This window comes from Ictalurus punctatus, chromosome 26, assembly GCF_001660625.3.
Source record: "Ictalurus punctatus breed USDA103 chromosome 26, Coco_2.0, whole genome shotgun sequence".
NCBI lineage: Eukaryota > Metazoa > Chordata > Actinopteri > Siluriformes > Ictaluridae > Ictalurus > Ictalurus punctatus.
In genome coordinates, this window is record NC_030441.2 from 6,156,909 (window position 1) to 6,174,352 (window position 17,444).

The 17,444-nt window shown below is 35.6% G+C and overlaps 1 long non-coding RNA gene across 1 annotated transcript; it reads right to left on the bottom strand.

Moving 5' to 3' along the window:
- Positions 1–856: 856 nt before the first annotated feature.
- Positions 857–10,780, bottom strand: LOC128629177 (uncharacterized). Its single transcript, XR_008393489.1, has 2 exons — positions 10,160–10,780; positions 857–5,106 (listed from the first exon to the last, which is right to left on the bottom strand). It is a non-coding gene; the product is annotated as an uncharacterized LOC128629177 (long non-coding RNA).
- Between the last annotated feature and the right edge of the window lie 6,664 nt (positions 10,781–17,444).

The window sequence follows — 17,444 nt, forward strand, 5'->3', positions numbered from 1 at the left end:
GTATGCATCAATTTCAAAAAAACTATGCAGTTGATTAGGTAAACATCAAATACTCTTTATATGTTTTTTGGTTAAATACAAGTCAAGGTACATTTACAAATCACTCCATTTTGATATTATTAGCATTTTTCATACTGTTCAAACTTTTTCGGAATTGGGGTTGTATTTATAAACAACAATTACAGTATCTCACAGAAGTGAATACACCCCTCACATTTTTGTAAATATTTGATTATATCTTTTCATGTGACAACACTGAAGAAATGACACTTTGCTACAATGTAAAGTAGTGAGTGTACAGCTTGTATAAGCCTCTTCTAAAGATGATGCACGAGAAAGCCCACAAACAGTTTGCTGAAGACAACCAGAATAAGGACATGGATTTCTGGAACCATGTCCTGTGGTCTGATGAGACCAAGATAAACTTATTTGGTTCAGATGGTGTCAAGTGTGTGTGGCGGCAACCAGGTGTGGAGTGCAAAGAAAAATGTGTCTTGCCTACAGTCAAGCATGGTGGTGGGAGTGTCATGGTCTGGGGCTGCATGAGTGCCTCCGTCACTGGGGAGCTACAGTTCATTGAGGGAACCATGAATGCCAACATGTACTGTGACATACTGAAGCAGAGCATGATCAGTATGCAGTATTCCAGCATGATAACGACCCCAAACACACTTCCAAGACGACTACTGCCTTGCTAAAGAACTGAGGGTGAAGGTGATGGACTGGCCAAGCATGTCTCCAGACCTAAACCCTATTGAGCATCTGTGGGGCATCCTCAAATGGAAGCACAAGATCTCTAACATACACCAGCTCCGTGATGTCGTCATGGAGGAGTAGAAGAGAACTCCACTGGCAACCTGTGAAGCTCTGGTGAACGCTATGCCCAAGAGGGTTAAGGCAGTGCTGGAAAATAATGGTGGCCACACAAAATATTGACACTTTGGGCCCAATTTGGACATTTCCACTTAGGGGTGTACTCACTTTTGTTGCCAGCGGTTTAGACATTAATGGCTGTGTGTTGAGTTATTTTGAGGGGACAGCAAATTTACACTGTTACACAAGCTGTTCACTCACTACTTTACATTGTAGCAAAGTGTCATTTCTTCAGTGTTGTCACATGAAAAGATATAATCAAATATTTACAAAAATGTGAGGGGTGTGCTCACTTTTGTGAGATTCTGTATGTTAATGTGACATAAACATACCGGCCACCATATGTGTCATTATAGTGGTGTATGTAATAATCCTGCAGGGATTCAGTCTTTCCTTTGATTCCTTTTGGTTAACTTTATTCTCTTTTTGTTGTAGTAAACCCCCGGGGAAACATGTAGACAAAGTGATATGACCAACAGCAAAAATATTTCATTAGCGATTAGAGATCATTGACAGCTAAAATGGCTAAATATGATGAGTAGCAGCAGTCAAAAAGTTTTTTTAAGCAAAAGGGTGATACCCATATACACAGTCACAGACATTTCTCGCTGGAGTATCATTATCAGATCCCAACTGAGTTCACTGAAAAACAGTAGGTGATTTCTGCTGGAAGCTTCTCAAAGAAAAACAGAGAAAAAAATCACTGATTCAGATGGAAAAACTGAGTATTACCCCCCCAAACTTCAAGTAGCAATGGATATTAGCTATTTGTTGTATCTAACCTCTTGTGTACCACATTTGTGTTTATACGGTTGTGCCTCTCTATCGCCATCTCAGTTTGAAGCCTAAAATTGCGGGTTACTTGCAGAGGTTTTATTTCTAGTGGGTTTTGCTCTGCATGGATGAATCTGATGGTTTGAGGTACACTTATCAGAGTTGCCATGTCTGCATATAATAAGCAACTTTGGGCTTATTGTTGCTTGAAAAAATCACAGATTTCCAAACAACAACAACAACAAAACAAAAAAAAAAAAAAAAAAAGCATAACATACTCATATACTAATAGCAGTTATGGTTCTAATGTAATCTCCTTTTCCATCTCTCCAATCATATTCTGCTCGCAGGTGTTCAGTGATGAGTGGATAGTGCCTGTTTTCCCTAGCTTGTCGTACATACATTCTGCTTTTGCTTTTCAAACTGCGAGTGGTTGTTGCAGGCTCATTCAATGTAATCTGTTTACATTGAGGCTGTAAAAGGCTATAATAATATTGGGCTTGTTTTTGAAGCTGCAGTTGTCTATTTGTCTCACGAGAGTTGGCAACACTGAGATATTTGTATGGGTTGTATAATAGCTCCAATACTTGACATCAGAATTGGCAGATGGGGTTTTCTTGGAGTAGAGGTGAGTAAGTACACTCCATGGAAACTGTTGGAATTTTTAACATATTTGGACAAGCAAACACTTGATCTTCTTTTAAACAGTGCCTGTTAATAAGGGTGACACACTCTAACAAATGACACATAAAATTGACATTCTGTAGTAATTTTCAGAATTTAAATGAACACAAAAAAAAAAAAAACAGATCAGTCACATAAAAAAAATTAAGTACAACTTAAATTTATCACACCTTCAAATCCATTTAATTTGAATCAGGTGCTCAAGAAGTGATTAGAACCTGCTTAAGGAATGCATTATTATATCTATTTAATACCTCTCTCAAATCTAAAGATCCAAAGATTTTTATAAAGCCTTCAGGAAAAAAAAGGTTGTAGATGCCTATAGCCAACGTCTGGCAGGGGATTTAAAAAGATCTGCAAATTATTTGAAATGCATCATTCCACTGTAAGGAAAATCATCTACAAATGACACAGATTTCAAATGATTGCCAATTTGTCCAGGACTGGCCGTCCCAGCAAATTCAGCCCAAAAGCAGACCGTCTGATTCAAAAAGAAGTCTCCAAGAACCACAAAATGTAATCACAGGATGTGCTAGTAAGTCTTGCAACTGTTGGTGTCAAAGTGCATGCTTCTACAACCAGAAAGAGATTTGACCTGCATGAGAGGCATGCCAGGAGCAGCCTTTGTAAGGCTACAGTTTGCTAATGAGCATATAGGCAAAGACCAGGTCTTTTGGATGGACGAATCAAAGATATAATGAGTATTTATTAATCACATATACATTACAGCACAGTGAAATTATTTTCTTCGCATACCCGAGCCTGTCAGGAAGCTGGGGTCAGAGTGCAGGGTCAGCCATGACACAGCGCCCCTGGAGCAGAGAGGGTTAAGGGCCTTGCTCAAGGGCCCACCAGTGGCAGCCTGGCAGCGCCAGGGCTTGAACCCCTGACCTTCTGATCAGTAACTCACAGCCATATGAAGTAATATGGTATTTCAGTGAGAGGACCAAGCACTAAAACATTAATTCATTTTTATCGGTTAACCTTAGGTTCATTTTGAGTTGAGAATGTTTTGTGGGAGGCCAATAAATATATATTATCATGCAAAACATAATAAATTATAATGTTTTGTGGCATGACAGTTTCAATTTCATTACATATTAAGAAAACATAAATAAATGTAATGAAAATGTTCACATGTAAGAAGATATGTAACACTTGTGTTATGTTATTCACATATCTATATTAATTATGTCAGACAGTTGTCTGAAGGATTTTTATGGGATATTAGGGCACTTTTGGCATCCACTTTGTGAATATTTATAGTGTAGACTGTGTGTATACTCACACAGTATCTCTATACTGTTATATAATAGAACTGTTAGAATGACAGGTTTCTGCTGTCAAGAATCAATCTGAAATTGAATTGATGTCACTCAGGTGCAGTGTGATGCATGCACACTATGGACGTGTACCAAATGCACAGACCTGACCCTGAGAGAGGTAGAGGAAAGCAGAAAATGCCAACAGTCCTTGACAGTGTGCATTTTCGTTAGACCTGTGATGCTTTTTAATGTCTATATATCTTTTATTCTTTCTATTCTAAAAATTTTAACACATTCCAAGTGTTCTTTCTTCTGACCACATTTTTGTTTGTTATCCATCCATCCATCCATCTTCTATACCGCTTATCCTTTTCAGGGTCACGGGGAACCTGGAGCCTATCCCAGGGAGCATCAGGCACAAGGCGGGGTACACCCTGGACAGGGTGCCAATCCATCACAGGGCACAATCACATACACACTCACACACCCATTCATACACTACGGACACTTTGGACACGCCAATCAGACTACCATGCATGTCTTTTGACTGGGGGAGGAAACCGGAGTACCCCGATTTAACCCCCGCAGCATGGGGAGAACATGCAAACTCCGCACACACAGGGCCACGGTGGGAATCGAAACCCCGACCCTGGAGGTGTGAGAAATGAAATTGAAACAATCATCCCACAAATTATTATCAATTATAATGTTTTGAATTATATAATATATTTATTGGAAATTGCTTCCCTGATAGCACACAGGCTCACCAATGAATGAGTGATGGACTAAAAACATGACTGACAGACAAAAACAGGAGTGTGAAAATTTTCACAAATCGGTCTAGTCAATGTGAAGCTGATTTTATCCCTCTTAGTGGATAGCTTTTGACATGATATGCTTTAGAAAAGAAAGACCATGAGAATAATATGTGTGGTCTTTGTAGTCAAAGACTATGTCGTCATAATTCACAAATCAGGACTAACATAATGCATTATTATTTGCAGGCATATCCTCCAGCACTGCAGATTTTTACTAGACTGAATCATCAATTGCTAACCGCAAGCTGTTGTATCTTTACTGTGTTGTTATACCTTACATAGCAAACACAGACCAGCAGAATGACCCAAGCAGTGAACTGTACCAGTGCTTTTATACTAAATATCAACACTCTTGGAACACAATTTCATTCCATTCATTCAGATCAAATTCGTGGAGCAGAACTAAATGTTGCATTATCTCTCGTAGAGAATTGGTTTGTAACAAATCAGTATTACACCATAAGTAATATGAATGTAACTGCAACACCATAGTTACTTTATAATTACTGTGTATTAATCTCCACTCTGTGAAACATGATATAAGACTTACCATGGATTATTTTTCATGTGATGTCATTCATGTCACTTTTGATAACTGTTTTCTGCTCTGTGCATTGCTGTTGATGCTGCCTTGCTTCAAACTCTGGTACATCGTGATGTAGCTGTGACAGGCTCACGTTTCTTCAGAAATCCTGCACGCATGGAAGAGCAGCTAAGTAATACAGCACACTGCCCCAATAACCAAGCATTAGTACAAGAGAGCATATTCAGGTGGGTCTTAATTATCCTAGTATTGAAAACTAGCATCACATCAAAGCTACTGTGGATAACATCACAGCTGCTTTGAAATGACAAGTGGACCAGTGAATGTACCCTGGTAAACTATTCCAAGCTCATCTAAAAACAGGCTTAATAATCTTCTAAATGCCATCCAAATTTGCCAAACTGAATCATTGCCTCCACTGTTAATGATCAGAATTATAGCACATATTATATTTATCTCATAAAAGACTCAATTCAGAGAAACATAATAGAGAAACATAACAATCATTCCCCAAGCACAGTGAAGCTGGATAATGGTTATGGTCATGTAACATGATATTTGGAGGTGAATGCCAACATTGTAAAAAGACAGGATAACCATAAAATCAGACCTTTCCCATCTTTGTTTGCAAACAGGCTACACGAACACACACACACACACACACACACACACACACACACACACACACACACACACACACACACACACACACACACACACACACACACACACCACATATGGTCTCAGTTGAAGTCAGGGGTTTCATTTATCAAAGCATGTGTAACAGAAGTTCTAAATTTACAGTTGCAATCAAAAGTATTCAACCCTAAGTGTAAATCAGGTTTATTGTCAAAGTGTACAGCCTTTCAGCTGTTTACAATGAACAAATCAAACAAAAGCAATTGAAATAGTTCAACACAACGAATGCTTCAAGTGGTTTCCCCAAATTCAACTGAAAATGCAACTTATGATGATTTCTCCAGTTTTAAAATTATTCAACCCCCTGAATACAATTCCTCACAACAGCACTAATATACAAAACAGGTTTTGTCTCAAGACCGCAGTGCTCTTTTTTCTTTTTCTTTCTTTACTTTTGTCTTTTTTTCATAAACATTACATTTTATTAGCTGTAAGCTACTGTAAGCTGTATTTATTGGACATAAATAAAACATTGTTATGCTATTTCTAGGGAAAGCACTGCAGTACAAATTATACAGCCAAAAATCCTCACTCCTGATTAATGTCAGAAAAAAAAAAATATATATATATATATATATATATATATATATATATATATATATATATATATATATATATATATATATATATATATATATTACATTATATATGCAACCCTCTTATTTGCACACATTCTCCAGCAGACAGTGGAGTCAGATGCAAGTGCAGGTTTTGTTAAATATCAAGCAATCCAGATACATAAATCCAAAAACAATGGAAGAAAATGACAGCAAACACAAATAACAATGGAACCAATTTTTAAAAACAAAACAAACAAAAAATCCATAGAAAAAAACACAGAATCAAAAGGCTTACAATTGTCATCACAGCTACGTAGGAGCAAGACTTCACAAAGACTAATGTTACAACCCGCTATCTTGGGAAGGGAAGTTTTTTGTTTGTGCTGTGACATTTTTTGTGGTCCGAACTCCCTCCCAGACTTTCCAGCCTGCCCTAGCCTGCCTTGCTCCGGCCTCCAGGATGACCTCACAGATTGGCAGCCATACTTAAAGAGGAAGACAGAGTGAGAATGTGTGGGATGTTGGAGGTGTTTGTGTGATTTGTTGCTAGGAGATTTGTGTTGCTTACCCTCGTGGTTAACTCTGTATTTTGACTACTGTTCTGGTTTTGACTTTCGCCCGGTTTTCGACTTTGAGTTTGGTTATCCCTATATTGTTACAGACTATTCTTTTCACTTGTGTGTGTATATATATATATATGAATGAATCATTCTTGATCACAAATAAATTAGAGCACAGTGGAATTCTTTTCTTCAAATATCCCAGCATGTTAGGGTCAGAGCACAGGGTCAGCCATGATACAGCTGTCCTGGAGCAGAGAGAGTTAAGATCCTTGCTCAAGGGCCCAACAGTGGCAGCTTGGCAGTGCTGGGCTTAAACCCCTGACCTTCCGATCAGTAACCCAGAGCCTTAACCACCAAGCCATCACTGTTTGTAATCACACGCACACTTTAATTACGGTTATGGCCCAGTCTAGGTTGGGCCTCACAGAGCAACCAGCTTGGGATTCAAGTTGATTGATCTGTAAATAAGGGAATGAAAATGCAAACAAGGTTATGTGGGAAAAGGTTGTGGTATATTGTAACAGACAATATATAGATATAATTGTACAATATATATATATATATATATATATATATATATATATATATATATATATATATATATATATATATATATATATATATATATATATATATATATATATACAGTATCTGACAAAAGTGAGTACACCCCTCACATTTTTGTAAATATTTGATTATATCTTTTCATGTGACAACACTGAAGAAATGACACTTTGTTACAATGTAAAGTAGTGAGTGTACAGCTTGTATAACGGTGTAAATTTCCTGTCAGAGACAGAGATTTTAAGACATGCCATTCTCCCAGTGCTACGTATTCCCTGAGTTTTGCTTTTGAATAGTGTAAGCAAGATATTAAATAATTTTTAATTTAATAACGGTATCCTGTTAGATTTTCAAACGTATCCTAGTTTAGCAATATTCACCATATAACTAATAATTCCAACTTTTATTTTATTCAGTCAGAAGGTTATATAATAATCTTTCCTTATTAAAATGTGAATGAGTGACAGTAACTAATACTTCTGTAGCTGTATTAACATTAAATTAGTTATGTGTGAGAAGGAGTGTGAGTTTTGCAGACTTCTGAAGGGTGTTGTGCCCTCTACCTATCTGTAGAGAGTTTTGTGAAAGAGATTGTAAGATGACCAGTACCTGAACATCTGAGGGAATGGGAAGGTGTATCGGGTACAGGAGAAGTTCAGAGTGGTAAGAAGAGGTGAATCAGTTTTTCTGCATCGTGAAAGCTGAGAAAGGGTGGGGTCGGGCAATATTATAAAGGTGGGAGAAAGCTGATTTGGTTACAGTGTTCATGTGTGTCTGAAAAGTAAGAGATCGCTCAAGATTCTGATCAGTGGTGGAGGGAATTTTCTGATGGCATCTCTATCTAGGCAGAGATCATGAACCTTGATGAGAGCAGGATAAGATCCTGAGCTTGGTCTTGTCACAGTTGAACTAGTGAAAGTTCAACGTCAGCCAGTGTTTAATGTCTTGTAGGCAGTTATAATAGAATGTGGAAGTGGGTCTGTGGTAGAGGTTTAAGTTAACAAGTTTTAGCGAATTATGAAGCCAAGGTCATGTAGAAATGTCTTGTTTTCATTAAGAAGGAAATTTCACAAATCTTCAACTGACGTCTCCACCACTCTAATATATCATGTCTAGTACTAATCTGTAATATTAATATGTTAAACATTGTACACCCTTAAAAGGGCAGAATTACTCTAGCTGTATGATTTATACAATTTATGTCAAAAACACCCAAACATTCTCAGTAGTTTCTATAAAGTATGACATTATATATAGTACAAAGATCATTATGAATGTATTTTCATTATAAATTGTATGACTTGCTATTTTTTACATAAGGAAAAAAAAATCTAAAAATAGATCACCATATTATCTGTATAGATAGGAATGAGATCCAATGGAATTAAAAGAGAAGTGTCTCCTGTGTCTCAGCTTTTTCTCCTGAGAGAAAAGACCCCAGAATCAGTATTAGTGGAGATTGTAACAAAGTCACCTACTGTTCTCACATATGCCAAGTTAATGATGCATCAAGTTGATTCAAATATACTACCAAGTTTACTGCAAGCACACGAATGTATATTTGGAGAGATTACTTTTGATGTGCTGTGTAAGTATAAATGAAAATAAGAATACTAGTGTATTTTTGGTGTGGTAGATATACACTGTGCCAAATATTCTTAATTATAAGTATTATTTTAGTTGTAGATGTTTAATTACATTATACATGTTTAATTAGTATTTGAGTATGATATATGGAATATATCTGGTCTTAAATATTGTTCAATTAATTTAATTAAATTAATCATGCTTTTATGTGAGCGAGCTTTAATACAGTAATGTTATACTAATATGTTCAAATACATTGTTATCAAACATTTAAAATTGCATTTGGAGAAGAGATTTAAATTTTGTTTTACTTGAATATCATTCTAACTTGATTTAACTACATCTCTTCAGCCAAAAATTCATTTGACTTCGTAAACTAACCAGTATAGTAGTAAAAAAAAATTATATATATATATATATATATATATATATATATATATATATATATATATATATATATATATATATATATATATATATATATATATCCAGTGCATTTACCCATTTGAGAGATGCATTTTTTTTAAAGCAACTTACAATTAATGAAGGATACAACTGAGCTTACATTGATCAAACAACCTTTACCACTGAATTAAGTCACACTAAAAGACTGCATTAAATCAACACAAGTTAGTCGCATAAGTTGTAGACTCATTGGTTAAGGTGTTTAGTTGCAGATTAGAAGGCTGTGTGATGCTTTTTTCTTTCTTTCTTTCTTTCTTTTTACAATATCAGCCAAATGAGCAAATGTACGGGAATACTTTATGTTATTTTATACAGTGTAAGATATTAGTTACCTTACTATTATTTACTTTACTGTAAATATATTTATAGATGTTTACAGTGATTTATTGGTAACCCTGTTACCAGTAAATTACAGTAAAATCTATTGTTAACAATGTAAGGTAAAGCATTTGCCTTGCTATGAACACTCTCATGTCTCTTTTTGCCTCAGTCTTTGCCCTAAGGAATAGGAGAAACATTTGTGACAAAGTTGATATCTAAATGAAACACATGATAATCCCTATTAAATTTCCTAAGATATCAAAGAAAAACCTTTAAGCAAATACATTTACCTCTTGGGTTATTGATATCTCATCTAATACAAATTTAGATTATCAATATTTGTATTAAGATGGTTTTTAAAAAAAAAATGCTGATTATAATACTGTCTTAAGAAGCAAAGATTACATTTAAAATGGAAAATCCAATAAATTCTTTAGCTTACTTGAGAAATTCCAATGTTCAAAGCTGCAATTTTTCAGTCTTCCTTCAGTGCTTCTTTTGCTGTCCTCTTTTGAATCTCTTGAGAAATGCTTCAAACTCTGCCCAAACTAGTTTTAACACTGAAAGCTATGTCTGACCTTTAAATATACATTGAATGAGTTTACAATCTATCATTTAAATTAAAAAAATAAATAAAAAATCACTCACCATAACAGCCTTTGTCCACAGGAACCATTCCTCACGTTATCATGGGGCAGCTGTGTCTCAGGTGGTAGAGCCGGTTGTCTACTAATCGTAGGGTTGGCGGTTTGACTCCCAGCCCACATGACTCCACATGCCGAATTGTACTTGAACCCCAAGTTGCTCCTGGTGGCAAGTACGCGCCTTGCATGGCAGCTCTGCTACCGTTGGTGTGTGAGAGTGTGTGAATGGGTGAATGAGACACAGTGTAAAGCGCTTTGGTTAAAAGTGCTATATAAGTGCAGACCATCTCTGCACTTGTGTTCTCTGTTAAAGAAGTATATTCATAATCAGTCTGATCTTATCTGGTGAGTATGTTTTGTCTTGTGTCCCTAAAACTGTCCACAAACAGCTCACCCACCTCTGTGATGTTTATAGTATTCTTTGTGATATGTGCTGTCTCCGCCCTCATTGTACTAGTACCACAGCCACAGTGAAGTTCATCAGAGACAAAACCATTTGTAAAGTTATAAATGTCTTGCTCTCAGTAACAAAAACAATCAAATGAAAGTATGGGGTTATCAAGGCCCATCAGGCTTAATTCAGAAGCTCCTTATTTCTAGATGAAAGAGAGAAATTACATGTGAGAGTTGTATGTGGATTTTTATTGTTCGACTGTGATTGTGATTTAGAATGGAAGTGATTTTTCGTAGAAAACCCGACCGTCATAATTGTTTTACTCAGTTACAATCACCTCATTATACTTCTCATCAAAACAAAACAATCAAATAAATTATGCTCATATTTTAATAGATTTTAAATGGTTGTCATTGACCACTTAAAATGACCTACCTGCATGGACACCTTGTGTGTCTAAATACTTAAATGTTTGTTAACAAACAGTTCCCCCACCTTTAACATGTTTAGGGAAGTCTTTTGTTGTGATTCACCTTTACTCAGAACACCTCCCCTTCAGACAGGTAAGATGGTGGCTTTGTGACATACCTTAGAATGTTTCTTAGAAACACCAATACAGGGCAATTGTATTTCCCTAACTGGAGAAAGGCAACTTGAGTTATTGGTGAATATTTCTTAAATCATTTTTATTCTTTTTAAAATCATTGTTTCAAATATTTTTCCACATATGCTTTGGTTTTCATTGCATTTTAAGTATTTTTATGTGCATACCTGTTTTAATGTACCTTTATGTGTAATGCGTTTTATTTTGCATAGATCCAAGTTGATGTCAATCTCAGAGGACTCTTGAGGAAAGAAAGAAACGGAGGAAGACTATGGAGAAGAAGAATGTACTTACATAAGCCGATGAATTCTACACTTAAACCTAATTTCTGTAGTTATTTATATATCGTAGAAATCTCATTGCTCTCAAACTCATCGCAAAGACTTTACAAAGATAGAAATTTTTGGAGAAGAAAGTTGAAACGATTCTTAAAATTTTAATAATGCAGAAACAGTCCTCAGTGTAATATTCTATTGTTAGTTTTTCTATGAGGTTCCAAAAGGTCTGACATTTAAGACACTGTTGAGAAATGTAATTTACTGAGAGGAAAATGGGAGTAAATCAGTAAAGTATTTTCACTTCAGACACTAAAAGCTTATGCGGCTTTTATTTCAGCTTTGTATTTTTGATAGTTTGTATTAGGAAATGATGTAGTCTGACATAACACCTTTGGAGAAGGTCAAGGTATTGCACTGGTGAAGACAGTCTGGCTGACAAGTTAAATCTATCTTCTTCTTTTTTTTTTTTACATTAGCTGTCTCTGCATATTACTTATTTCACAACATTTTCTTGCATATTGAATCATTATTGTTCTGACAGATGCAGACAATGGCATTTTACTGAAATTAAAAGACAGTTTAAATAATATAGCATGATTTAAGAGTATATGGAATTCAATAATTTAGTACAATTTTAAATAAATATTTTATACTTCTCCAAACTAAGCATCTGCTGCATGACCAGCTGTATTATAGTAGTGACTCGATTTGAAGGGTACCTACATAGGCACTGTATAACACATTCATAAGCATTGCGTAAACCGATGCTTCAGAATTTATGAACGGCTTATATACAAACCAATGAAGTGACACTAGGTTCTATATTATTGTTAACTGTAACATGAAAAAGAAAAGAAAGTACAACCCTCAATTATCATTATAGGTTGAGATGATTGCTGTAATTTTTGAATCCTTATCTTGAAATTGCTGCATTGTTTTCATTAGTAGTACATTAGTGCTTCATAACAGTTTTATAAATGCAAAATGAATCACTATTTTAGGTAGAGGCATTCAAATATTTTATTTGGCTAACATATGGATCTTTGAAATAAGGAAATGAGTACTGGTGATTCATAATGGTTTTAAAGGCAATCGGATAAGCAGTGGAAGAGAGTGGGTCACTTTTATCCAACAACCCACTTGTATAACTGGTCGTCATGTTCCTAAACTCAACAATTTTGCTGGGTTCATTTTTGTACATTTTTAATTCTCTTACAGTTTGAACCTCATTTCATGTCTATCAAACATACTGTAGGTGTGAATGTTCTGTTTTTTGTAACAACCTTTTTCTGTCATTTATTTCCAGACAATAGCTAATACCATGTAGATTTTTTTTTCTTTCTTAATTAAATAACCTTCTATTAAGATTTTCATTTGCGTTTTATTAAGCTTCATTGTGTTTCATTTGTGTTCCCCTTTTTATTTACAGAATTACTCCGACGCACTTTAAGCTGCATTTGAATCTATAAAGTGCAGATCAGTACAGAATTATTGGTAAATAAATAAATACATAAATAAATAAGTCAAAATAAATAACAACTTTGGTTCTCGGTAGCATTTTGGTGTGATTTCATGGTCAAAACACACTTGAGAATCTAAAATAAAACAAAGATGTGCACATCCAATGCACTCTAATTGGGCTCAGGTGCAGGACAACAAAAAAAACCAATATGGAATAAAGAAGCGTGATGTCCGGACGCTGTATTTACAGCTCCAAACGACTTTTTATTGAAAGCGCAATGTTTCAACTGTCAGGTCTTCAACAGGCACAATACCCATGTGGAATAAAATACAACTGTTTATAGCAGAATTGTTTATAGAAGCAGGTAATCACCTTAATTAGACTCCCACACAAAACATGTGACACAAAATAAATGATAACAATAAACAAAACAATCCACATAAGGGTAAACCGCAAGAATGTGATATTAAATATTTCACTCTCTTACTCGTAAGCTATAATTTATTATAAAGCAGTATCAAGAATATCTTTAACAATATCTTTACTTATTTAAAAAAAATACATTTTTGATCATGAAGAAATACATAAATCACTATAGAAAAGGATTCATATCGAAAACCTCATTCAGCCCTAATGTTGACAACGTATTTAAATAATAAATCCAAAAACACTCACTTTATAACAGTTCATAGCAGTTCAGCTCATAATCACCACCTCTTAAGGTTATTTTTACCTTCTCGATACCTATGTATTGCAAAGCACTGGCATTATGACCAGTTTGTCTGAAATGTGACGCTATAGGACTGTGCATAGCTCCGTTCCTGATGTTGCTACAGTGTTCGCTAATGTGATTACGCAATGTTGGAGATGTTTTTTTCCAACATATGTAAGACAACGAATAAGATAGATCACATGAGTAGAGAAGCAGGTAATAGAACCATGTATCAAGATATTACAACCAGTGTCTGGATGACTAAAAGAATGACATCTATGTGTAAAAGCACACTGGGCGCAATTTCCACACCTATAATTACCTGGAGGAAGAGTTTGAATGCCTAGATTAACTGCATGAGAAGGAAATTCAGATTTAACAAGCAAATCTCAGAGATTGTTTTGACGTTTAAAAACCAATTCGGGGCCTTCTTTAAAAATACCTGATAATTTAGGATCACTAGAAATAATATGCCAGTGCCTATTTAATACTTTTACGGAACTCCGGACCTAATGCTGAATAAATAGTGTGTAAATAGGAGCGTTAAAAAGATGCTTTTTATTAACCTTAGATCGTAAACACTGTATCAAATTTCTTTTTAGCATTTTCAACCCATTCTTTACGGTACCCCCGATTCAAGAATCTTTTATCTAAAAGATTCATGGTTGGCATTCATTGTTCCCTCAATGAACTGTAGCTCCCCAGTGCCAGCAGCGCTCATGCAGCCCCAGACCATGGCACTCCCACCACCATGCTTGTCTTTGTACTCCTCACCTGGTTGCCGCCACACACGCTTGACACCATCTGAACCAAATAAGTTTATCTTGGTCTCATCATACCACAGGACATGGTTCCAGTAATCCCAACATGTACTGTGACATACTGAAGCAGAGCATGATCAGTATGCAGTATTCCAGCATGTTAACGACCCCAAACACACCTCCAAGGCGACCACTGCCTTGCTAAAGAAGCTGAGGGTGAAGGTGATGGACTGGCCAAGCATGTCTCCAGCCCTAAACCCTATTGAGCATCTGTGGGGCATCCTCAAACGGAAGGCAGAGAAGCACAAGGTCTCGAACATCCACCAGCTCCGTGATGTCGTCATGGAGGAGTGGAAGAGGACTCCAGTGGCAACCTGTGAAGCTCTGGTGAACTCCATGCCCAAGAGGGTTAAGGCAGTGCTGGAAAATAATGGTGGCCGCACAAAATATTGACACTTTGGGCCCAATTTGGACATTTTCACTTAGGGGTGTACTCACTTTTCTTGCCAGCGGTTTAGACATTAATGGCTGTGTGTTGAGTTATTTTAAGGGGACAGCAAATTTACACAGTCACACAAGCTGTACATTCACCACTTTACATTGCAGCAAAGTGTCATTTCTTCACAGTTGTCACATGAAAAGGTATAATTAAATATTTACAAAAATGTGAGGGGTGTGCTCACTTTTGTGAGATACTATATCTTATACTGTACTTTGGAAAAACAGTCATTAACACATATATAAAAATTAACAACTGAATTACTAATAACAATCTGTGTTTAATTAAAGCTTTTTTTGTTTTATATAATATTACACTTCTGGTAGCATAAACCATTTTCCCTGTCATTTAAGTGTCAAAGTTAAATTCGTTTGCTACATGCCAGGATTTACCAGCAAATCAAACCAGAAATCTCTACCATCATACACAAAGGGATTGGCACTATCATGACCGAAAGTATTTTGATAACAGACCCAGGTATTGATTAAAATGATATTCAGCAAACTCCATGGACAATGTAAGCTTCTTCTGGGAAGTCTAAATAGCTTTGTGATGTGTATCCACAAAAGCATGGATTATTTCATGGATATAATAGCATATAATATAACTGAAAACTGAGTGACTGAAATAAATACTCTACTAGAAACATAAAAAAATGACTACAAATACCACACTCTCATACAAAATGAAGATTGATTGATTGAGTGATTGTCCTGGTTTTCTAATTTGGCAGGGATGTATCACACCCACAATAAATACCATAAACACATCGTTTCTCGGGGATATGAGCAGTGATATTGTTTTAAATCAACCTTCCGATCACATTTATTAATTGATCTGCATTTTATCTGGTAATCCAAAGCTCTGATTAGGACTTCACACTGAGAAGCTGGAGAGCTGATGATGTGAATTCTGAGTGCAGATCCAGAATACAATCCTGTGTTACCATCCTAACCCTAAACCTAACCCAAATGTTATCGACTTAGCCTCCGGGGAACTCCATGCCTGGTGCTCGTACCTGAATCATGGCAGCCCTGGCAAAGAGTAAGCAGGAATCTTCTTTCACTCTGTCCATTCTAAAATATCTAACTTAAGAAAAGCTAATAGCTCTGACTTAATGAAGGACCTAATACATTTATTTAACTTAAATATCAATTAAATTGGGTAAACATATTTAGATTAAGTATGCATTTGCAAATGATTCCCTTCAGTGTCTTGTATACCTGGAATGTGGTGGTAACACTGGAATGAGAGCCTGCACACAAAACTCAGGCATAGTCATGGTTTTACCAACAACAGCAGTTATATTGTAATAAAAAGTGATCTATATTTTATTTGACCTTTAAATAAAGCGAATGTCTTAAGTCTGCTGCTAATTTTTTTATGATTATTTAATGCAATGGCATGACATTATATGTTATGCAAATTATGTTATGTAAATTGTCTTTGATTTTTGACATGTGGCATTGTTGCCATTATGTCTGACATACCAGAAGTACACTGACCTATCAGGTCAGCTGTCATGATGTTTGAATGTAAGTCAGACTCGAAATTATAACACAATGCCACATAACTCAGCGATAAGGTCAGCTGGACATAAAAGCTGGCAAATTCCGTGTTCATTACATAGAATTAATTTATGAATAAGCCTTTATAAATACAACATATGGCTAAATGTTTGTGGACAACCTTTTAATACAATTTCCCTTCACTGGAACTAAGAAGCCCAAACCTGTTTCAGCAAGACAGTGCTGAAGTCCATTAAGTAAGGTCCATTAAGACATGGTTTGCCAAGGTTGGAGTGGAAGAACTCAAGTGATATGCACAGAGGCCTGACCTCAACCCCACTGAACACCTTTAGGATGAACTGGAATGCTGATTGCACCAGGTCTCCTCACCCAACATTAGTGTCTGTGGCTATAATGCTCTATAATAAGGCTATAATGGCTGAATGGACAAATCTCCACAGCCATGTTCCATTATAACAGACTTGGTGGACTAAATTTGGAGTGTGATGTTCAAAAATCAGATATGAGTGTGATGGGCAGGCGCCCATAAATTTTATAGTTTATGGATGTTGGTTAATGTACATTTCTTGTAAGCCTATAAAAAACACACATAATTAAAGTCTTACTAAATTATATATATATATATATATATATATATATATATATATATATATATATATATATATATATATATATATATATATATATATAGTGAGGGAAAAAAGTATTTGATCCCCTGCTGATTTTCTACGTTTGCCCACTGACAAAGAAATGATCATTCTATAATTTTAATGGTAGATTTATTTGAACAGTGAGAGACAGAATAACAACAAAAAAAATTCAGAAAAAGATATGTCAAAAATGT